Genomic DNA, 26227 nt, shown 5'->3' with positions numbered 1-26227 from the left:
CGGGCGGGCCTAGTACTTTTGAGAATGGACTAGAAACTTCTCGCTTCGCATTGGAGCTTACCGCCATCTATGGTACAGTTTGACAACTTTTGGACAGGAAATAGTTACTGTCTAGTCCCCTAGATGGCGTTACACGAGGAAACGCGTGTTAAGTGTAAAGGAGCGGTAAAGTTTGTGTTAAAAGCAAAAAAAACAATTTTAAAGGGGTAGCCTCATGAAGCTTGATCTGCCTTCTAAGCTGCCTAAAAATCTTCTTTCTTCCTGTTTGCTCGCGTCAATTAGCCCCGCCCCCAAATTAGCGTGTAGATCCGCCCACCACATAGCGTGATCCTATGGGATGACTGAAGGGCCTGTGATGTCATCAAAAGGTCCTGTAGACTTGGATTTACCTTGTACGGAGTTTCCTAAAGGACCTGGCTCCTCTGCCCACTAGCAGCCTGCTCTATATAATAAAGCTTTATCCTAGTGAACAGAGAGACCAGGTCCTTTAGCCCAGTAGGATTTAGACTGCTTTATATAAGAAAGCAGCACTTATTCCACACACACCCTCTATCTCACAGCAGGGAGCTAGGTGATGTGTATGTGATGTGTATGTGTGGTGCAGACACAGGCCGGCTCCGTACACTCAGACTCCACACAGCAGGGAGCTACGTCATGTGGCTCCCTCAGCAATGAGCAGGGGCCAGGTGCTAGTGTCCATAATGAAGTGAATAAAGTAAGATAGTGGACAAACAAAGCAGTTTTGCTGAAGCAGTGTATTTAGGAAAAGTCTTACATCCACATTAACAAGCAGTATAGATAGAATCATTGTTATGATACCACCCCTTTAAATTAGCCATCGCCCCCCTAAACCGCTTCAACGCCCCCCCAATCTTCTCTGTGCCCTTTACTGCCCCCCTATAGGCCTCCAGCGCTCACAAGGGGGCGTTATCGCCCACTTTGAGAAAGACTGCCTTAGATGGACTATGGGACCCCTGTCCTCCTGGTCACTAGTGGACCTGGCAATTGGACACTTATCCCCTGCCCTGTGGATAGGGGATCAGTGCCCATAAAGGGGCAACCTTTTAAGGTCACCTTAGTCTGTGTCTGGCATCCGTAAATTCCAAGTTGTCATTTCCATCACTATGACTTTCAGCAGACGCTGAGGACGTGCAAGCAACCCTTGGAGATCTTGATATTTGTGATTACTATGGAGCTTGGGGGTGACTTCTGATATGTGGATGATAAGTCTTCTGCATGTGCACATATCTATGGAGTGTATCACCCGAGAACAGTTGACCGTAGGACACGTAATCCATGTCGAGTCAGTATTCTAGTGCCGTCAATCTATTCATGAGCGATAATGAGGCGTTACAATGATGTCTAAAGAATGCAAAATGTGCCACATACAACAAATTAGAGTGGATGGAAGTGGCCCATAATAGCCGCTGTGTACATTTTTCCCAATCCATAAAGAGATTTATTAACAAGGTAAAACATCATTATAAAATAAAGGCAGGGAATTATACTGAGCTTTTCTCAAGCCTGTTTTGTCTGAAAATCTCTCATCATTTGCTAACATGCTAATCATTTAAGTGCCAAGCTATTTTAGGTTGAAAAAGCAAGAAGGTGATTAATCCATTAGTGCTTGTTAATGCTCCGGCGGAACAAAACAAGGAGAGTCAGAGCCCCCAGAAAAAGGGGAGAAAAAACAAACTAGATTTTCTATAATTATGTTACGGCAGTGTTTTGGATTATTTTGCAGCCTCATTTCACCTGCCCTTGTGTTAAGGATCTTTTGCCGTCTCCAGAAACTCCAGCTCTTTCCATCGTTTAATAGGCACCGCTACGCTGATTCCGGAACACTTGGAATTTTTTCTCTAGCCCCAACCATTCCCAAGCAATGGTGGTTATGGTTTCAGCATCCAATATGCTAATTAGGCTACTGTCAAGTGGGTGGTCTTGGGCAGGAGCAAGTATGAGGGTGTGAGCTTGAGTAAGAGCTCACTGCTACTTACCTGCTTCTGTCTGAGACCACTCACTTAAATACACCAAAACTAACTACACTGACTGCTGATGTGCAAAGTCATAGGGGCATAATGTGTATGTGTGTAACATGTATGTATTTTGTGTATAATGTGTATGTATTTATGTGTAATGTGTATGAATGTGTGTGTGTGTGTGTGTGAATGTGTATGTATTTGTGTGTAATGTTTATGTGTGTAATATGCATGTATTTGTGTGTAAGGTGCATGTAGTTGTGTAATGTGTATGTAGTTGTATGTAACATGTATCTAGCTGTGTGTAGCGTGTATGTAATGTGTGTGTATTTGTGAGTAATGTGCATGTATTTGTGTGTAATGTGTATATAGTTGTTTAATGTTTATGTATTTGTGTGTAATGTTTGTGTATAATATGTATGTATTTGTAATGTACATGTAGTTGTGTGTAATGTGTATGTAGTTGTGTGTAACATGTATGTAGTTGTGCGTAACGTGTATGTAATGTGTATATATTTGTGTGTACGGTATAACCTGTGTTATGTGTGTACAGTGTGTGTTTGTGATGGTTATGTGTGTATTCTATATATAGTACCATACAAAAGTAGAGGTAAAACAGGCCCAAACTAAGAATCTTTCAAAAATAGAAGGGTTAATGGTTTATTTTTATCAACTGGAAAAATAAAGGGAATGAACAAAAGAGAAATCTAATCCAATCAATATTCGCTGTGACCTTTGCCCTTTGGAGGAGGAGTCCCGGAAGTGGTGATATGGCCCCCAGAGAGCCCTGAGCACATCATCATCATCATCTAGATTGCCTTCTATCAGTTCCTCTCGGTACTTGTAGACAGTTTTGGGCAGAACTCAGCAGGGAGGTTGTTTCCACCATCTTGGAGAACTAAACACAGATCTTCTGTGGATGTAGGCTTGCTCCAATCTGTCTGTCTCTTCATGTCATCCCAGACAGACTGGATGATGTTGCGATCAGGGCTCTGCGGGGGCCGGATCATCACTTCCAGGACTCCTCCTCCAAAGGCCACATCAAATATTGATGGGACTTATATTTCTTCTTTCTTCATTCAGTTCATTTTGTTCATTGACAAAAATAAACTATTAACGTCTACTTTGGAAAGCATTTTTACAAATTTTTGGGTGAATAATTTCTATATATATATATATATATATATATATATATATATATATGTACACACACAATCGATAGATGTTGGTCAAGTTCACCAATTTCACCATATGGGAGGTATCTGTGTGTTTGGCCTAGATGAGCATACATCATACATGTATATGGGGGACAAGGCATCATTCATGTAGACAAAAGCTCTCTAAGGCTGGGTTCATATCTGCGTTCAGGCCATTCTATCCGCATGAAATATGCAGAGAGAAAATCCCGCAAGCAGCACTTTTCTCTGCATTTTTCATGCAAAAACCACACGGACCCCATTATAATCTATGAGGTCCACCGGTTTCCTAACGTAACCGCTTTCTTATGCGGATAGGTTTCCGTTTGGGGGGTCCCCCCAGCAGACTCCCAAAAAGGAAACCCGAACGTAGACGTGAACCAGGCCTAAGGCTTGCGTCCAGTTTTACACTCCCTGTTTTTCTCATATATACACTATTAGCACTTCAGTAATATAGAAGATGACGATCAATAAAAGCTCGGAGGTCAGTGGAGTCACCTCTGGTGCCTGGGCTTGTTTCGGCTGCCAAATTTCATTTGGGCACTACCCAGTAAATCTTGCGCTTACAAAGATTATTTACAGGGAAGTCTAAAGAATAAATCCATTACATTTTTGCAGTTTCCCCATGGTCCTGAATTAGCCATCGATTGTAACACGTTCCCGAACGCACAGACTGAGGCTGGTTATTTTGTGCACTTAGCATTCCACTGGTTCTGTAGTAAGAAGCAATTGAGCAGACTTTCTTTTAACATATTTGCCTATTTTTGAGTGGAGGAGGGCTAAATCCTGCAGTGAATTAGTCACATAGTGTGCGGACATGGCCAACTTTTAACCTATTAAAGATTTCACAGTAATCACATTAGCATAGTCTTCTATGAGGCTGACCTTTAAATGTTCCTCTGTCCTTAGATTCCCGGCCCGAACTAATCATGTAATGTACTAAACAAGTCTCTTATCAGGTCACACTTCTCCGATTCCCCCCATACCCACCTGACAAATCCTTAAAGGGGTTTCCCGTGAACATAACCATCTTTATATTTGTAGACAATTAATAGTTAAATATTTTTGCAAATTTAAAGAAATAATAATGTTGCAGTTTTATAGATTTTCTCCAACTATCTTAGTGGTGACGTCTTTCGCCATGAAGGCTGTAACTCTCTATGATCTGGGACTTATCAGAAACCAAATATGGAGGCCGGAGAACATTCCTGCATTCGTGGTCATATCTACGATAACCAAAGATAAAATCTAAAACATTAGATTTTAAATTTGCGAAAATGTTGTACAAATATAAATAGGGTTATATTCATTAAATACCCCTTTAAATTCAGCGAAGGTTCATAGTAGAAGATCTTCATAAGTGGACTATCAAGTTGGATTGAGCGATCGGGATTGGAAAAGATCGGATTCCGATTGGCAATCGAGCAAATGTCATGATCAGGATCGGCTGCAAAATGATCGGAAATCGGATTTTGAAATGTGAAGATCGGCTCAACCCTAAAAGTGACTTTTCCCATAGAGAAGCATTGACTAGGGTTGAGTGATCGGGATCAGAAAAGATCGGATTCCGATCGGCGATTGAGCAAATTTCACAATCGGGATCGGCTGGAAAATGATCGGAAATCGGATATTGAAATCGATCCTGAAATCTCAAGATCAACCCTACCAAAGGAGGAGGAGGATGTGGCGATTGGTACATCTATGCACACACGACTCATGCTGTGACCAGAAGCCACCACTGAAGTCAGGAGAAGACAACCAAAGGGATTTGCTCCATAGTTTCTTCTTCAGAGGATCTCAGAAGGATTTAATGTTTTCTGGTGGAGATCCAGCTGGTGTGTGAGTTTCCTGGGCAAAGGTATAAAAATTAGCTCTCTTCCAGAAGGAAGAACGGTGTCCTTCTAATGTCCTCTACAGGTAGCTACTGGGTAATTCAGTGGAGAACCTTGAAATATCATTTGGGATATCAACCAAATCAGAGTCTCCTCCAAAGGGAGATACATCCACCTGTGAACAGCTGTTATGTGGCAGTCAGACTCAGAATGGATAGTTCTTCTCTATAATGATGTTAGAGTCTTGGACTATGCTCAATAGTGTCACTATAGCAGATGCCAAGGTAGCCGTCAGAACCAGCTCCTGTTCCCTAAGGAGGTCCAAAGGCCAATAAGAAGACAATGGTAGAATTAATGGCTCATGTCCTGCTACCTGATCCTCATCTCCCCTGACGTTAGACCTGATGACCTCATACACATTAGATCAGGGATAGGGAACCTTCGGCTCTCCAGCTGCTGTGAAACTACAATTCCCAGCATGCTCCATTCACTTCCATAGGGGTTCCAAGAACAGCAGAGCAAGTATGCATGCTGGGAGTTGTAGTTTTGCAACAGCTGGAGAGCCATACGTTCCCTACCCCTGCATTAGATGATCGGCCACTGCTGCTGAAATCGGTGGGTTTGGCCAACAATCACGTGATGTGTCTGGCAAGCTAAAGAGAATATTTACTTGATGTTTTCACCCGCTGCTTTCCATCTTTCTTTGTTTCCTTCTCACATCTCTGTAAACATATACACATGAAATTCTGAATGTCATCTTCTACCAAACTGTGAAACGCTTGAACGGTGCGCTGTGTGATATGTGAGAAATATAAAATATGGAGTTAAAAAAAGGCTCTCCAGGCCACCAACTAAATACAGGCAAATAACCGTACACTACATCACAAATCTCATCGGATCTGGAGTTACAGTTTGTATTATAGGACAGAGCTGCATTCATAATTCTGCTGGCCTTAGAGCTGAAGTTTCCTATGTCTGTACAGAAGTAGTAGGATCATTACAAGATCAGTCCTGCCCAACACTCTAGGCAGATAAGAGGACCTTTCACTACCTCCACCTACTCCAATGATTCCAGCACAGCTGGAATTTTTTCTCTAGCTCCCACCGTTCCTGAGCAATCAATGCTGTTAGTTTAAGCAACTAATATGCTAATTAGATTATCTAGTGTCAGGTAGGTGACCCTGGGTTGGCAAGGACCACCCACCTGACAGTAGAAAACCTAATTAGCAGAATGGATGTCAAAACCAACAGCACCGATTGCTTGGGAATGGTGGGGGTTACTGAAAAAATTCCAACTGTGTCTGGATTAATGAAGTGGCATCTGTCAAATCATGCAAAGAGGTGGAGGCAGTGAAAAGTCCTCTATAAATCTAAATGGAAACTGGAAATGGTCATACAAGGGTAAGCACGGCCTTCAAGTCATTCATGAAAATTATGATCATCAGGCAGTAGCTACTGTGCCCACGGATATTCTGATCACAGAAAACCCCTTTAAGAGCCTAAAACTGACATGATATTATAGAGGGGGTGTTCATTTTAAAAATTAAGACCAAAGTGGAGATTTACATTAAAACTAACTGGAGACGTTTCATATAATTTGTCCCCAATCAGTTATATGAAAAGTCCAAATAAAGTATCTGCCCCTTTAACTAAATTATCCCCCTGCCCCCCTTCATACTATTCAACATTGTATATGACAAGCAGCCATTACCAAGCTTGTAGCCCTTGGTGCAGGGTTATAGAAGGTTCCAGTACGCGTCCTTATTTATCTCCTTTCAGATACCACCTTCTAATCTATTAGTTAGATTGATATGATTTTATCTAGAAAGTCTGGAGTCCAGTGCCTGATGTCAGGGTATCCATCTCCCGCCTGCTCCGGCTCACTCACACAACACTAATGCCGCCGTGCAACCTCACTAATTGGATAATTAATTATTGCAGGAGAATCAGGGAAAGTGCACTAAATTAACATCAATTAATGGCAGGTTCAGGACTGAGACCCGGGGTACAGTACACCAGTTATCTGCAGTTCTTAACTCACTGGAATTGTCTGTGTGCATAGCTGACAGGTCAGAAATAGCAGCAGACTGTAAAGACGACCTGAGGGTGCACATACTATATGTAATAGTGCCGCTATATGTATAAACTATATGTAATAGTGCCGCTGTATGTATATACTATATGTAATAGTGCCACTATATGTATAAACTATATGTAATAGTGCTGCTGTATGTATATACTATATGTAATAGTGCCACTATATGTATATACTAGATGTAATAGTGCCGCTATATGTATATACTAGATGTAATAGTGCCACTATATGTATATACTATATGTAATAGTGCCGCTATATGTATATACTAGATATAATAGTGCCACTATATGTATATACTATATGTAACAGTGCCGTTATATGTATATACTAGATATAATAGTGTCGCTGCATGAATATACTATATGTAATAGTGCCGCTATATGTATATACTATATGTAACAGTGCCGTTATATGTATATACTAGATGTAATAGTGCCGCTATATGTATATACTATATGTAATAGTGCCGCTATATGTATATACTAGATGTAATAGTGCCACTATATGTATATACTATATGTAATAGTGCCGCTATATGTATATACTAGATATAATAGTGCCACTATATGTATATACTATATGTAACAGTGCCGTTATATGTATATACTAGATATAATAGTGTCGCTGCATGAATATACTATATGTAATAGTGCCGCTATATGTATATACTATATGTAACAGTGCCGTTATATGTATATACTAGATGTAATAGTGCCGCTATATGTATATACTATATGTAATAGTGCCGCTATATGTATATACTAGATGTAATAGTGCCGCTATATGTATATACTAGATGTAATAGTGTTGCTGCATGAATATACTAGATGTAATAGTGCCACTATATGTATATACTATATGTAATAGTGCCGCTATATGTATATACTATATGTAATAGTGCCGCTATATGTATATACTAGATGTAATAGTGCCGCTATATGTATATACTATATGTAATAGTGCCGCTATATGTATATACTAGATGTAATAGTGCCGCTATATGTATATACTATATGTAATAGTGCCACTATATGTATATACTAGATGTAATAGTGCCGCTATATGTATATACTATATGTAATAGTGCCGCTATATGTATATACTATATGTAATAGTGCCACTATATGTATATACTAGATGTAATAGTGCTGCTGTATGTATATACTATATGTAATAGTGCCGCTATATGTATATACTAGATGTAATAGTGTCGCTGCATGAATATACTAGATGTAATGGTGCCACTATATGTATATACTATATGTAATAGTGCCATTATATGTATATACTAGATGTAATAGTGCCGCTATATACTATATGAAATAGTGGCGCTATAAGTATATACTATATGTAATAGTGCCGCTATATGTATATACTAGATGTAATAGTGCCGCTATATGTATATACTAGATGTAATAGTGTTGCTGCATGAATATACTAGATGTAATAGTGCCACTATATGTATATACTATATGTAATAGTGCCGATATATGTATATATGTATATACTAGATGTAATAGTGCCGCTACATGTATATACTATACGTAATAGTGCTGCTGTATGTATATACTATATGTAACAGTGCCGATATACAGTATATGTTAAACTATATGTAATAGTGCCGCTGTATGTACATACTATATGTAATAGTGCCACTATATGTATATACTAATAGTGCTACTGTATGTACTGTATATACTTCAATTCGTTGAGGATTGTGGCCATTCGTTTCTGCCTAGGACATTGTTCCAGAAGTCTTGTGGTTTGTTCGGATAACTTAAGTCTTAAGTGCCCTGTATGGGTAAACCTGATACCTGAGACCTGCAGAGTCTTAAATGTAGTTTTGGATATTTTTCTGTGCATCGTACGGTCTGACCTTGGGGTGAATTTGCAGGAATTATCCTAGTGTTGTATCTATGGTCACGCCATAGCTTCATGACATCCCAAACACTACAACACAACATCTGGAGTGTAGCCTAAGGCAATCCGCTCCACTTGTATGATCCCCTACACTTGTCTCTGCTACAAATGCCAAATGATCCTTGGATATGGCCACATGGCAGCAAAAAGTGCGGTCGGGTGTCTGGGCCCATAGAAATGCATGTGTCCATACTTTGTTCCTCAATTGTGGATCCGCAATGGTGGATCAAAAGGACAGTCATGTGGAAGAGGCCTAAAACTTCCAGTTAAATTCACTCCAGGTCCAACTTAAAGAAAGCCAAAAACTGCACCAAAATGCCCCATGTGAACCTAACCTAAGCTTGTGATGGCAGGTTCACACTAGTGTTGTGGTCTCCATTGCTTCGGGTCTGCCGGGGGACCAGAACGACGGAGAGCCAGACTGCTGAAACAGCAAACACACACGGATACTGCCGGACACCATTGACTATAACGGGGTCTGTATGGGTGCCCTCCGTTTCTCTCTGACGAATTTCAGCTCTGATGCCATAGATGTGAACCCAGCCTGAAACCGATGTACCTTATCACTGACACTTGTCATTCCAAAGCCAGCGAGGACTAGTTCATTGCGTTATTTTGGCAGACACATTTTTTCATCATTACCAGAATGATCCCATTAGAGAATGGGATTTCACAGTTAAAATGTGTTCTTCGTTGTGATGGTGTTGTCATGTATCCGGTAAACGCAGGGCTCGGTGGGATTGCAGCCCATTAGTGGTGACATTTTTATAGTACTTGGTGACACAGACACCCAACAGTGGTGGTAGCGAGTAATGTGATAAAGGAAATACATCAGCGTAGACTGCAGCGGGCACACGACGAGACATCCCAGCAAGGAGAGAAAGGGCAGAGCGAGCGGGACAGGAGGACACATTAATATCCCCCACACATTTATTAATTACCCGTCGCCAGGCGAAATCCTATCTGTTAATATCATAGCGGCAGAAATAATGGGGAATGCAGCGGATTAGCAATTAGTGGGAAATTAATTACTGGTGCATCTAATAAACTAAAGTCTAATAAATAAAAATGCTCTAAAAAGAGACAAATCTCTCCCCGCGGGGCGGAGGTAATTAGGGCGAGCCCGAGCTTCATATGGGAATGTAATATCGATCTGGGATGATTTATACGCGGGGCCGGGGATGGCATCAATTCTTTGTATAGTTTAGTTATATTTGTAGGAGGACGCTCGGAATATACTTCATTATACGGCTATGATCGGGCTGATATTGATTCTTATGTTATCTCTGGAATATTCAGCTGAGTTCATGCAGGGACAGAGGCCGGGAAATGCAGCACCGAGGAAAAAACACACTAAAGCCTTATTCACACCTCGTTCATGTTTATAGTGTCTGCCTATCTACTTATATAGTATGTTATCTATCTTTTTACCATCTATCTATCTATCTATCTATCTATCTATTATGTATTGATCTATTATCTAATTTTTAATCCATGGATAAATTATCTATAATCCTATTTATTATCTATCTATCTATCTATCGCATATCTATCTATCTATCTATCTATCTATCTATCTATCTATCTATCTATCTCCTATCTATCATCTATCTCCTATCTATCTATCTATCTATCTATCTATCTATCTATCTATCTATCTATCTATCTATCTGTCTGTCTGTCTGTCTGTCTGTCTGTCTGTCTGTCTGTCTGTCTATCTATCTATCTATCTATCTCCTATCTATCTATCTATCTATCTATCTATCTATCTATCTACAGTATCTATCTCCTATCTATCTATCTCCTATCTATCTCCTATCTATCTATCTATCTATCTATCTATCTATCTATCTATCTATCTACAGTATCTATCTCCTATCTATCTATCTATCTATCTATCTATCTATCTATCTCCTATCTATCTATCTATCTATCTATCTCCTATCTATCTATCTATCTATCTATCTATCTAGCTATCCATCTATCTATCATTTACCTATATATCTCTTTATCTATCTATCTATCTATCTATCTACCTATCTATCTATCACTCTTATCTATCTACTGACTTTTCCTGTATCTATTATCTGTCTATCTACTACCAGATGCAGCTGAGCTGAGTGTGCAGCTATATCTGATGTAGCAGTGCTGAGTGTGTTTTGAACCATGCTGCACACTCAGCTCTGCTGCATCTCTGTGTGTGCTGAGCTCTGCCGCTTCTCTGTGTAGCAGAGTTGTGTCAGCACTGCTACATATGAGATCGGACCACAATGGAATCTGCTGTGGATGGATCTTAGACTCCGCCTCCTCCGGCAGAACCAGCGTTGATTGGCCGAATGATGTACACTGGCCAATCAACGCTGGTCAATGCATTCCTATGGGAAAAAGTCAGCTCCCGCATAAACGCAAGCTGACAGGGATTCCAACCATATAGAGCCCCAAAGATCTGGGTGAGTAACATTCCCCCCTAAATAAAGGTAATCCCTAGCTAACCCTGCCTGTAGATCTGTCCCTGTCTAAAGTGGAGGTCACCTGATTTCGGCCGCCAATTCTTTTTTCCGATTTTTTTTCGATGCCTACGTTGTCGTAGTTCCTGTCCCACCTCCCCTGCGTAGTTATTGGTGCAAAAAATGCACCAGGGAAGGTGGGACGGGAATCAAATTTTTACTAAGTATGCCTCGTGGTATTCGATTGTAATCGAATACCTTGAACGGCCTGATATTCGATCGAATATGTATTCGATCGAATGGTGTTCGCTCATCTCTATTTATTATGTTTCTTCACCTCCCCCAGGTCTCCATTTATTATTCTCTGGGGTCCAAAGAGACTCCAGAATATAATAGTAATATTTCCAGTTTGGACTGAAACAAAACCTTTGAATATTCACAAAATAACTTCTCCAATCTCCATCTCCTTCATTAAATCTTCCACTTCCTAATGATCATGAGATGACTCTGCTGACATGACTCCAGTCTACACAGCAAAGCCAGTAACCAAGCCAGAGAAAACAGAGTGTGCTAGTTTATTCTGACTGCTCTAGTGTGAACACTACTATATTTAGCATTATATATGGCTGAAATAATGTGTAATTTTCCAATTAAATACACATGATCGTCCCCTATAACTCTGTGAAACGGGGTTGATAAATGACTTTTACAGTGAGTGTTAATAATGTGAATACGCGCTTCATGTGACAACTAACTGTATATAATCACACCTATAGATCCCGCTCATCTCACATCCCCAGGAGCTGGCAGCGAAAGAGTTTAATAGGTTTACTGGAATAGGATCTGCTTAAAGCTGCACGCACTGATTTACATTTAATTGCATCATCCCTTTAAGACTGCGGCGCAGAGTAATCTATTTGTCATCTGTTTTTTTGCACTGTATTTAATGCACTGGAACAGATGTTGGATTACACATTGTATAGGTGTTTCTATTACACGACACCATTTTAGCTGCACTTTGGAAGCTGCTGATCCTGGAGTCTCAGTTGTGATGCAGAGATAAGTGATGGATTTTATTTCAGAAACAGGGATTGCGGCACAGCTGCCAAGAAGCAGAGCCCGGAAAACACAGGGAGGAGCGGGGATACACAGCGTGTTAGGGATTTATCCTTCCATACAGCAGTATAAGCCATTAGTCACCTTGATGTGATCACTGTCACTCAGGGCAGTCGCTCTAGTCTTTATGATGGTGGCAGCTGACACATACTGCTTGATCGGCCATGCTGGAAATGCTGACACTGCCTATAGCACGATGTAAAGAGATGGCAATATTCCATTCTCAGTGTCACCTTTAGGGTAAGTTTACACAGTTTAATTTGGCGCTGATTATGAGATGGATCCCGCCCCATAATGGGCGCCAAATTCTGTCCTGAATCCACCTAACATTGTATTCATTGGGAGCCAGAGACTGATGAAGGTCGCAGAAAAAATAAGTGTCCTGCTTGACCTTGCCGCAGAACCTGCTGCACGAGCCACTCCGCTGATCAGCTATTCATCCAGATCTAATTAGCATGTAAATGTCATGGTGGAATGTCAAAAATTTGAGAGGAATTTGAGGTCCACCTTGAGCTTCTCCATACCTTCCACCATGTGATCATACCTATAAAGGGTTTGGACAGGGTTAAACAACTAGGGGTTGTTAACACGTAGGATTTTGATGCACAAAAATTCTAAAGTTCTTCATCAGGAACAGTAGAATCTTCCTCATTTTACTGAAGCCTTCCAAAATTAAAGGGGTGAGGGTTGGAGGAAGGGGATACATCCATAGTATCTGTGTATGTGTATTTATGTGCATGTATGAATGTGGCGCATTGGTAGAGGAGGAAGAGTAGCAGAGGAAGACATCTGATTTATAAAAAAGAAAGGGGAGGGAGGAGATGTAGCTGCAGTATCAGTGTTTGTCTCTATGAGAGGGGAGAAAGAGCAGAGGGAGACATCTGTTTTATAAAGGGGGAGGAAGGGGGTGCAGCTGCAGTATCAATGTGTGTCTCTGTGAGAGGGGAGGAAGAGCAGCAGAGGGATACATCTCATTTATAAAAAAAAAAAAAAAAGGAGGGGTAGGAAGGCAGTGCAGCTGCAGTATCAGTGTGTGTATGAGAGATGAGAAAGAGCGGCAGAGTGAGAAATCCGATTTATAAAAAAGGAGGGGGAGGAAGGAGATGCAGCTGCAGTATCATTGTGTACTTATGTGAGAGGGGAGGAAGAGCAGCAGAGGAAGACATCTGATCTGTAAAGAGGGAGGGAGAGGAAGGAGGTACAGCTGAACTATCAATGTGTGTGTGATTCTGAGAGTAGAGAAAACAGCAGAGGGAGACATGTGGTCTGCAAATAGGGAAGGGGAGTAATGGTAGTACAGCTGCAGTCTCAGAGTGAGGAAGTGAGAGGGGAGGAAGAGCAGCAGGGGGTAACATCTGACTAATAAAAAGAAGGGGGATGAAAGAGATGTAGCTGCAGTACAGTGTGTTTGCCTCTATTACAGAGAGGAAAGAGTAGCAGAGATAGATATGTGATTTATAAAGAGGGAGGGGAAGGAAGGGGGTGCAGCTGCAGTATCAATGTGTGTCTCTGTAAGAGGGGAGGAAGAGCGGCAGAGTGAGAAATCTGATTTATAAAAAAGGAGGGGGAGGAAGGAGATGCAGCTGCAGTATCATTGTGTACTTATGTGAGAGGGGAGGAAGAGCAGCAGAGGAAGACATCTGATCTGTAAAGAGGGAGGGAGAGGAAGGAGGTACAGCTGAACTATCAATGTGTGTGTGATTCTGAGAGTAGAGAAAACAGCAGAGGGAGACATTTGGTCTGCAAATAGGGAGGGGGGAGTACAGTACAGCTGCAGTATCAGAGTGAGGAAGTGAGAGGGGAGGAAGAGCAGCAGGGGGTAACATCTGACTATTAAAAAGAAGGGGGATGAAAGAGATGTAGCTGCAGTACAGTGTGTTTGCCTCTATTACAGAGAGGAAAGAGTAGCAGAGATAGATATGTGATTTATAAAGAGGGAGGGGGAGGAAGGGGATGCATCTGCAGTTTCAATGCGTGTGCCTTTATGAGAGGCAAGGTAGAGCAGCAGAAGGGGACATTCGATCTGTAAAGAGGGAGGGGCGTGAAGATGCAACTGTGTGTTCCTGTATGAGTGAAGAGTAAGAGCAGCAGAGGATGACATCTGATTTGTAAAGAGGGAGGGAGGAGGGGGTTGAAGCTGCAAAAAAAAAAAAGACTGGGCATGATTGTGGATTAGAGGCTTAGAGGTTTGTAGCTTTTATAGCAGTCACATATGATGTGTGTAATAGACTTGTGAATAAATATAGACGTTCAGTCCGGTCCCCACTATATTAGTCAGTCCACTGTCAATTTCATCTCCTCACATTAATTCTACCAAGCCCAATGCGCCCCCTCCCCTAACCCCACCACTCTCCATCCTTCACAATTAATAATGCCAGATTTATCTCATGTACACAATAAGCACAAAGAACTTGGTTACTGTGGGATTTTTTTTTTCTGTGTTTTTATATTTGGATTTTAGCAGATAATGAACACTGAATATCTTTTTGATTAAAATAAAAAAATCCAAATCCCGATGCTTTGCAGGTTATAAATCGGGAACGGTTTTCTTTACACGGCTTACCTAGAAAAAAATGTATTTCCATAAATAATTTAAAAAAATTGAGAAAGGATTACAGTGAATATATTGAAAAGTTTCCTCCAGCCTCCTAGCAGTAAAAGCATATTTCTAAAAAGGCATAAAATGGCCAAAATTTTCCTTGAATTCTGTTCATTTTACCTCCCTATACAAAACACTTAGAGCAGTATGGGGTGCTACATTGAATTAGGCTTCACATTGAATCAGTCCTTTGTGCTGTGTATAGATGGGTATAATTATTGACAGCACTCCGTGTGGTCAAACCTGGTACTGCAAGGAAATTCTAAAATTTTTATTTATTTGATTTTTTTTTTAATGTAAAATGTTATTTTACTTGAACTTGCTTTGTGCATGAACATTTTGATTCGTGGGCAATGAAAGGGTTTTTATTGAAATTGATAGGATATTACATATATAGATAGACAATGTTGATAACATCTGTAGCGCAACGCACTGCGGAGTATGTTGGCGCTATAGAAGTAAGCAAAATAAATATATGAATATAGATAAAAAGAAGTGTAGCTTTTTACTCTGTCCCAGAAAAACAGAATTTTGCATTTAAAGGTATACATTCCAGTTAAAGGGGTTTTCCGGTCAAACCATAAGGAAGGATTCACACGATGTAACACTGTGCTCATTCTGATCGTAAAAACACGTTCAGAATGAGCGCGTAAAAAGCAGCTCCCATTAACTTGAATGGGAGTCGGCATACGTGCGCTCCCCATTGAAATCAATGGGAGGCTTTTTTCCCTATGCTTTCAATGTATTGCGCGCGAATGAGCGCAGCGTTACATCAAGGGAAGGCTCCCTAAGGGTGTAACAGGTAAAAGCATTACTTATGTTGGGGGGGACTATTACCTGAGCTATTAGGACACTATTAGGGCTAGTTCACACAGAGTTTTTTGGCGGCGGACTTTGACGCAGAATCTGCCTCAAAATCCGCTGCCAAAAACTGCTCCCATTGACTTCAATAGGAGCCGCTCGCTTCTTTTTTCCGCTAACTAGTAGTGGAAAAAAGAAGCGAGATGACCCTGCTTGCTGCAGATTCCGCAGCTCTGCTTCACCCTGCTCCCTCCCGATTAGGCCTATTCATTTGGGCCTAATCCGGAGCGACGGGATGCCGGTGCACTGCACTGGCATCCCGTCACAGGCAACCGTGTGTAATGTTTACACGTGTAATACAAATTCTGCCATGTAAACATACCCTTACAGTATTAATACCCTCTTCCAATAGGTAATAGCAATCATTTGTGGAGGGCTATTCCCTGTGGTGGGGGGCACTATTATAGTAATAATTCCCCCACATTGTTTATAGTCCCCCCCCTCAGGTAATAGCCTGCACATATGTAATACTCTTAGGAGAACTGTTATCTGTTGGGCCATTATTTTCCAATATGAGGAGGGGATTTCTATAAAATGTGGTGGCCCTCAGGGCCTAAAAATGAAGAGGAATTGAGGCCTACCTAGATACCTCTCCGAATGGGACTTATCGGAGGGATGGCTCGTGCTGTGGCTTCTACGGCTGAACAGCTACGAAGATTGAACAGGACGCTTATTTTTTTCCTAGTGAAGGGAACGATCTTCCTAGGATCGGGGGCCATTTTAATTTTTGCCTCAGGCAGCAGATAAGCTAGAATTCTCCCTGTGTATATACGGTATAGACCTGCCAGCAATATATATAGAGCGGGGTTGTACTTTACAAGGCTAGGTAGCGGAATGACAAAGAAGTCTCTAATTTTATAGCGTAAATCCATTTAGCGGTACAATGTGATGAGGATCAGTGATAGCGCAGTAGGTAGTTCAGGATTTCAGAAGAGACTGAGCCTCCGGCGTTATACAATTGTTAGATCTTACGGACAGACACTTAAAGCAAATGTCTGCCTGAATCCCTATTGACATTTATTCAACAGAATCCATCAACTGGAAACCATTAAGGTCTCCCACGGTAATGACAGGTGGACCGGTGGCGGATTCTCCACGCCGCATTCTCGTCTTCGCTGATCACAGACTGTAAAGAATTTTTTTTGAGCATCTCTCTATAACAAAACTGTGCAAAATGGTCCTTAATTTGAGCTCCTCTGCTTCCCGGGGTGCGGGTAATAACACAGTTAGAGGCCCTGAGTTAATCGCCTAGACAGCGGTGTGATGGATGTGTAATGACAGAGCGCTGCGTGCACAATGAGCGTGGCTTCGGGATTTGTGCTTGTTATTTTCCCTGTGTGTTTGTGTGTATTGTGTGCGCTGGTTAACACCATTGTGTGTGCGCGTATTGTGTGGCGTAAAACACATCCAGATACAGGTTTCCTTAAAGGGAATATGTCACCAGAATATCAGTTATTTTGTAAACCACAGATTTTTATGCAATTTTTTTTAACCCCTTCCCACCACTAACCTTTTTCAATTTTCATTTCTGACTCCCGGCCTTTCAAACCCCATAACTTTTTTATTTTTCCCGCTCTCAGTCATATGTTTTTCATAACGGATCCATTTATGATTCTTTACCATGTACTGCGAAGTTGGAAAAAATTCAGAATGGGGTGGAAGTGGAGAAAAAGTGCTTTTGTGCGACATACAGGCTTTGTTTTGACGGTATTCATTGTGCAGCAAAATTATATCACCTGTATTCTATGTTTTGGTACGATCCTGGGGATACCAGAAAAACTAGAAAAAAAAGTGTTTTAGTGGTAGAATCCCTTTAAAACATAATAAACAATTATAGCTAAAAAAAAAAGAGACTTCTCCAAAATAAAGATAAACCCATCTGTAGGCCATTGTCTAAGGGTTTTTGTCTTTGTCAGTCCGCAGCAGGGTCAGGTGCCTTTAATGCAGCTAAAATCTTCTGTTATGTTTTAATGTCCTTCACTGGCTCTTTTAGGAAGAGTATGCAAATCTAAGGAGTGGCGATATCCCCTTAACCCTGTCTAGAAGCCTCTCACCTCTGCCAAGTCAGTCTTCTCTGCGCCGGGCTGAAGAGATCCAGTCAGATTGAAACAGCTGTCCTCGGCTGAGAGACTGTACTTGGTAAAATCCCACATCATTGCAGTAAAGGCCTCTGGGAAGGTCGGGCATGATGTTAAAGGGAGTGCATGACTGAGGCACTGTCTTCCTATTTACATCATGGAAGACAGATTTGCATATTCTTCCCATGATCCTCTTCACAATGGAGCGTCTATGGCTTAATAAGACTCCACGCACCTAAATGGTGTAGTGACGATATCCGCTTAACCCTGGCTCTTTTATTGACTCACACTGTAGCTACCTCCAGTAGGTGGCACTAGAGTGCTAGTATTCTGGAGTTGAGCTCATTTGCATACATTTTCCCAGGGAGCATTGTGCCTGTAACACTCCTTATACCAACTAGTGGTCTCACCAAGGAAGAACAGTACTTGTCATAGTCAGACCACTGGGACTTTGGCTGCTCATGAGAACAAGGGTCTGGGGTCTCTTCAATGTATTCCTTACACCTCAGAGCTCCCCTTGTGCAGTGTACCTATGTGTTACAGAGGGTTGCTGTGCAGGGACATACTATGAGGAGCAGCGGTGCTGGTTGAGGACATGGCAATAATAAATAGTTAAAGAAAAACCGGCAATAAATTATTTCACTTTAGAACCTTTTTGGTGCTAAAAATGTAACGGTTCTAAAAAAGCTTTATTGTCACATCAGAAAAAACATAGTTACAATGACGCCAAAGGGGCCAAATCATCGAGAAAAGACAACATTAAATTAGTTTTTGTGTCTTTTATGTTTTTATTCTCCTCTGCGTTTAGTTTTATTTTACATGTCTACCCGTATAAATAAGATAAACGCTGACATTTTTCAGCTTTTACATGTGCTGCCATCTAGTGGCCAAGTGAAAAGCTCTCGCTTTACATTCCTTTGCCTTTGATACAAGTACTCAGGACTTCATACACATAATAATTGACCTGAAAAGCATGTTTTTTAATGTGTAATATATGATAAATCTTCACCATTGTGGAAGTTAGGTTTTTTTTTTCCATAGCTTAATTTATTATCATCAAGGCAATATTTGTAAACATTTTCAGAAATAAAGACAGCGGGATGTATACTGGCCATGCATATGAGATATATGGCAGGGAAACCCTCATTCAGCTGATAGCTTTCCTTCCTGACCAGAGGAGTAACATGAGGCTTCTGATATCAGTGCAAAATCTATATACTAGGCCATCAACCAAAATGTCTCAGGGCTCAGTGTTATTTTTGGTTTACATAGAGAGATATCAGACCTGGCTCCCGAAGTCTTTATCAGCAAACTGCAATTAGCTGAACTGATTATTGTGCAGGCAGAGCTGTAGATAACAGTGAGAGCACTCAGCCATCCTGGAGAGCAATGAGAGAGCCCAGCCCTCAGAGAGCAAGGAGAGATCCCCCCCCCCCCCCAGAGAGCAACGAGAGACCTCAACCCCCCCAGAGGGCAGCGAGAGAACTCTGCCCCCCCCCCCCCCACACAGAGAGCAGTGACTCATGTCATCCGTCCTGTCTTATCAGATAGGCCATGCACCATGGAAACACTGTGGGGTTATTTCACATATCAGGTAAAGATGAAAAGAACGTAGGCCTTCTGATCAGCCCGGCCTGCTGCCGCAATGTCTGCTTTGGTCAGTAGTACCTCTGGCTTGCTAATAAGTACAGTAGGATATATACATAAACTTCCTCACAAACCACTTTTACTTAGCAGTGTATGGTGGTATTATCAGGGAGTTTAACTGCAATATTAAGTGTATGGCAATATTGTATGTAAGCTGTATAAGGCGGTATTATAGTGTCCTACTTTTCTAGTTGACCACAGTTCCATAAACTGACCCTGACTCCGATCCATGGAGTGCCAGTATAATACCCTTGGGCATTAATACTACAACAGTCCTGTGGTGTGTACTGTATATCCAGCAGCCAGCAGGTGGCGTAACGAAGGCTCTACGCGCATGGCGAGTTGCACCAGTTATCATACCAAAGGTGGCATTTTGCCTAATTTGGTGCAATTTTCTCTATGTTTGTATGACACTACTGCTAAATCTCCTACAAGATGCCATCCTATAAAATCCCACGGCATTGGTAGCTGCGGTATATTTTATTTGTTCTGTACTTAGCAGCAGCGTTGTGCGTGACAAATATTCCAGAAATTATTACGGTCAAATCGTCTTCCAGGAAATATAAATGCAAAATGCTATTTGAATTGCAGAGAAAATAAAGCCGCCACTTATCTGCTCACAATACACACGTGTCTGGATAATTTCAAACAAGAGCGCGGATGTGTTAAGTGTTTGTTATATGCTTTAAATTCCTTTAAACTCCGATCCTCCAGCAATGGTCGAGAGCCAGATTGTGTACTTTGATAGTGTGCCACTTAACCATCTACCAGCTCTTACCAAGTAGCCCCCGGCCATGGTAAATCTCAATAGGCAAACACTTGCAGAAGCCAATTTTACTGCGCTCTAAGCCACAATTACTATGATGAAATACTGCCATCTAGTGGTCAGCGCACGGTGCACCAGAGAGCAGCCCTATCACTCGCTATTTACATAATATTAAGTAATTTTCACGCTATTCTGATGGATGGATTTTAAGAGGTCTTGAAATCCGAGAAATAATTACAGAAACGTGTTGGAGTGAATTTCCAATTCATTATAAATTTCTTGCTACAACCTAGAATTTTTATAATTTAGAGAAAACAAGGAGGTTGTCCCTATTAATTGATGAAGTAGCTATTACTGTAATACAAAGCTGGTCATACATATTCATGAAGCTGAACTCGATGATTTTGGGATGATCATTGAATGTGTATTGGGGTGTCCTGATAGCAGATGTCGGGCTAGCCAAGTATGCATGTATATGGAAGGGTTAGAGGTAATAGCTGTCAGTCAAATCAGTGTTCAGCTAACTGTTACCTAAAATGTATAACCATCTAAAAGGGTATTTCCAAGAATTTTATAATGATGACCTATCCGGTGGAGAGGTTATCGCTATCAGATTGGTGAGGGTCTGACACCTGGTACCCCCGCTGATCAGCTTCTTCAAGGGGCCACAGCATTCAGTAAAGTGCTGCAGCCTCTTCATTGCATATTGGTTGCAGTGCCATATGATGTGTAGTGGCTGTGTCTGGTATTACATTCCAGTCTCATGAACCTAAGAGTCTGAGTTGTTAAAGGATCATGAGCGCCATAGTCCTTTCAGCTGATCAGCCGGGTTGCTAGGAGTTAGACCCATACTGCATAGCGGTAGTCCCGGTTATCAGGAGGACCCTACATGTGTGAGACTATAACCTGACCACAATAAGGACATCATGGCTGGTTATCAGGAGGACACATGTAGTGTCCTCCTGATAACCAGCCATGATGTCCTTATTGTGGTTGGGTTCTCTTCTCATACATGTAGTGTCCTCCTGATAACCAGCCATGATGTCCTTATTGTGGTCAGGTTATCTTCTCATACATGTAGTGTCCTCCTGATAACCAGCCATGATGTCCTTATTGTGGTCGGGTTCTCTTCTCATACATGTAGTGTCCTCCTGATAACCAGCCATGATGTCCTTATTGTGGTCAGGTTATCTTCTCATACATGTAGTGTCCTCCTGATAACCAGCCATGATGTCCTTATTGAGGTCAGGTTATCTTCTCATACATGTAGTGTCCTCCTGATAACCAGCCATGATGTCCTTATTGTGGTCAGGTTATCTTCTCATACATGTAGTGTCCTCCTAATAACCAGCCATGATGTCCTTGTTGTGGTCAGGTTATCTTCTCATACATGTAGTGTCCTCCTGATAACCAGCCATGATGTCCTTATTGTGGTCAGGTTATCTTCTCATACATGTAGTGTCCTCCTAATAACCAGCCATGATGTCCTTATTGTGGTCGGGTTCTCTTCTCATACATGTAGTGTCCTCCTGATAACCAGCCATGATGTCCTTATTGTGGTCGGGTTCTCTTCTCATACATGTAGTGTCCTCCTGATAACTAGCCATGATGTCCTTATTGTGGTCAGGTTATCTTCTCATTCATTGTAGTGTCCTGCTGATAACCAGCCATGATGTCCTTATTGTGGTCAGGTTATCTTCTCATACATGTAGTGTCCTCCTGATAACCAGCCATGATGTCCTTATTGTGGACGGGTTATCTTCTCATACATGTAGTGTCCTCCTGATAACCAGCCATGATGTCCTTATTGTGGTCGGGTTCTCTTCTCATACATGTAGTGTCCTCCTGATAACTAGCCATGATGTCCTTATTGTGGTCAGGTTATCTTCTCATTCATTGTAGTGTCCTCCTGATTACCAGCCATGATGTCCTTATTGTGGTCGGGTTATCTTCTCATACATGTAGTGTCCTCCTGATAACCAGCCATGATGTCCTTATTGTGATCGGGTTCTCTTCTCATACATGTAGTGTCCTCCTGATAACCAGCCATGATGTCCTTATTGTGGTCGGGTTATTTTCTCATACATGTAGTGTCCTCCTGATAACCAGCCATTATGTCCTTATTGTGGTCGGGTTCTCTTCTCATACATGTAGTGTCCTCCTGATAACCAGCCATGATGTCCTTATTGTGGTCAGGTTATCTTCTCATACATGTAGTGTCCTCCTGATAACCAGCCATGATGTCCTTATTGTGGTCAGGTTATCTTCTCATACATGTAGTGTCCTCCTGATAACCAGCCATGATGTCCTTATTGTGGTCAGGTTATCTTCTCATACATGTAGTGTCCTCCTAATAACCAGCCATGATGTCCTTGTTGTGGTCAGGTTATCTTCTCATACATGTAGTGTCCTCCTGATAACCAGCCATGATGTCCTTATTGTGGTCAGGTTATCTTCTCATACATGTAGTGTCCTCCTAATAACCAGCCATGATGTCCTTATTGTGGTCGGGTTCTCTTCTCATACATGTAGTGTCCTCCTGATAACCAGCCATGATGTCCTTATTGTGGTCGGGTTCTCTTCTCATACATGTAGTGTCCTCCTGATAACCAGCCATGATGTCCTTATTGTGGTCAGGTTATCTTCTCATTCATTGTAGTGTCCTCCTGATAACCAGCCATGATGTCCTTATTGTGGTCAGGTTATCTTCTCATACATGTAGTGTCCTCCTGATAACCAGCCATGATGTCCTTATTGTGGTCGGGTTATCTTCTCATACATGTAGTGTCCTCCTGATAACCAGCCATGATGTCCTTATTGTGGTCAGGTTATCTTCTCATACATGTAGTGTCCTCCTGATAACCAGCCATGATGTCCTTATTGTGGTCGGGTTCTCTTCTCATACATGTAGTGTCCTCCTGATAACTAGCCATGATGTCCTTATTGTGGTCAGGTTATCTTCTCATTCATTGTAGTGTCCTCCTGATAACCAGCCATGATGTCCTTATTGTGGTCAGGTTATCTTCTCATACATGTAGTGTCCTCCTGATAACCAGCCATGATGTCCTTATTGTGGTCGGGTTATCTTCTCATACATGTAGTGTCCTCCTGATAACCAGCCATGATGTCCTTATTGTGGTCAGGTTATCTTCTCATACATGTAGTGTCCTCCTGATAACCAGCCATGATGTCCTTATTGTGGTCGGGTTATCTTCTCATACATGTAGTGTCCTCCTGATAACCAGCCATGATGTCCTTATTGTGGTCAGGTTATCTTCTCATACATGTAGTGTCCTCCTGATAACCAGCCATGATGTCCTTATTGTGGTCGGGTTATCTTCTCATACATGTAGTGTCCTCCTGATAACCAGCCATGATGTCCTTATTGTGGTCGGGTTCTCTTCTCATACATGTAGTGTCCTCCTGATAACCAGCCATGATGTCCTTATTGTGGTCGGGTTATCTTCTCATACATGTATGTATGAGAAAATAACCTGACCACAATAAAGACATCATGGCTGGTTATCAGGAGGACACTACATGTATGAGAAGAGAACCTGACTACAAAATTTTTAATTATTTGTATTTCTAAACATGTTTAACTTTTAATTGTCTACAAATTTCAATATGGCTTTGTTTATGGGAAAACCCCTTAAAGGTACCATCGTCTGCTTCAGAAGTTCATACCAAACCCTCCATATGTGTTGACATAAAATACACGAGTTACTGTTACAGTACAATTGGTTAGATTTCTGAGGGTACCCTACTACTCATCCATGTATGCACGGTGCACCATAAAACAGTCCTGATGCAAATGAATATCTGTTCAGGAAAATCACATTTGATCGGAGTCACCCTTAAAAGGATACATGTTGAGCAGGACAATTTCGATGCAAATAAGTGCGTTGTAATAATAATCATCAATCAGACCACAATAGAGAATGTAATATAACATGGCTGTTGTTGGACATGAGAGATACATCATCGTGTCCTCAGATACATAGAGGTGCCTCCGCAAGTTCTAGTAAAATGTTGACTATTGTGGTTTTGTGCTTAATAATGATGTATTGGGGATGTCAGCGGAAGCTTCCATATACATTAATCTTCTGTACAGTCAGAGGACTTTGTCGGTAAACACAATAAGAAAGTAGGGCAATAATGAAACCAGGCTTAGCTATGACATAATGTGAACTATGGCGGTCCAGGAGATCAGGGACGGCTAGGGATGTGCAGCCTATTGTGTCACTTGTCACTACTAAGGGGTTATCGCTAGGAGCATAGCTATAGGGGTGCAGAGGCAGATATTGCTACTGGGCTCTGGCCCTATAATATAAGGAGACACCAGCATTATAGATAGCACATGGTAAGTGGAGGCCGTCTTACAGATTTTGCATTGGGGCCCAGGAGCTTCAAGTTAAAGGGTACCTTAGTTTTCATTAAAAAAAAAATTATATATGTGCAGGGTTTTCAGGGAAGTCTGTTCTTTGGCTATATATGCCTTCATACATGGTGTTTTATCCGTTTTGCTGCTACATTTCTCTCTGAGGCAGGGGATGTGTACAATACAGAGCAGTCCCCCCCCCCCTTCCCCCTTACCCCTTCATCATTTCTACATCCAGTCTGTACATGTAGTTCTGCCAGGCATAACTAAAATAGCAGACAGCTGAGAAAAGCTCATATGAACATAATATAGGAGCTCCTGGGATACTGGACTCCAAATCCAGGTTATGATGCAGCTAAAAAGATCCCGGACATAGAAAAAGAGAGATTTGAGTACAATCAGGAAAGCTACTTACTGTCTATGACTAGCATCCCATCAGCAGTAACACAAGCAGCTAGTCAGACGTTGGTAGATTGTACACTCATTGTGAGCTGCTCTCTGAAATCTGTGGATAAACATACTGAGATTTTGAAGAGAGACTTTCCCATCCCCTTCCACTTTCTGAGTTCCTCTATGGAGCCTGTTGGTGTCTAAATATGGACCTTCCCTAGTAACAGAGAGTGAACAGTAAATTAGAAAGGAAGCAGACACCTAGTGGCAAGAAATTTAGAGAGGTTTTCAGGCATAAAACAGCAAAAAAATTGAATAAAGTGCATTACATTTTGGTCCATTGAATGAGACTAAGTTGTATTAGGTTAGCATTAGAGATGAGCGAACACTATTCGGAACAGCCGTTCCGAACAGCACACACCCATAGAAATGAATGGAAGCACCTGTGACGCCGGCCGCCGGCAAAGTCAGCGTCACAGGTGCTTCCATTCATTTCTATGGGTGCGTGCTGTTCGCTCATCTCTAGTTAGCATCCATTTAAGCCAAGGGGCACAACTGGTTCTAAGGTCCCGGGCAACACCCCATATCACACTTGAACGTTTTGCACTGAAGGTTATAGAAGGGCAGATTTACAGGATGCAGTAACATTTCCTAATTCATTGACTGGACTGTATTAAAGGGGGTTGCATGAGCTGGGTGCCCCAGCAATCATGACAACAAGAGCCCCATTTTTGCCCCTTTGAATGGAGTGGTATTGTAATATGTACACTGCATGGTTGGTTCCATTCTGTGACGGACAGCTATGTCTGATAAAAGGAAGACAGTCGCTCAATATCAGGTCAGGTTCCCTTTAAAGGAAAACATTTTCTTGTAATTGACTGCACAGTATTCCACTGCTGGAGGGGTTAGCCACTGTA

At 41.6% G+C, this 26227-nt stretch overlaps 1 protein-coding gene across 2 annotated transcripts in view; it reads left to right on the top strand.

Moving 5' to 3' along the window:
* LOC142184165 (leucine-rich repeat and fibronectin type III domain-containing protein 1-like protein) overlaps window positions 1-26227 on the top strand; it is a 365943-nt gene that overhangs the window by 285480 nt on the left and 54236 nt on the right. The window lies entirely within an intron of this gene.

Source organism: Leptodactylus fuscus, chromosome 11 (genome assembly GCF_031893055.1).
Source record: "Leptodactylus fuscus isolate aLepFus1 chromosome 11, aLepFus1.hap2, whole genome shotgun sequence".
NCBI lineage: Eukaryota > Metazoa > Chordata > Amphibia > Anura > Leptodactylidae > Leptodactylus > Leptodactylus fuscus.
The sequence above is the reverse complement of the archived record's forward strand: the minus strand, read 5'-3'. Positions and strand labels throughout refer to the sequence as shown.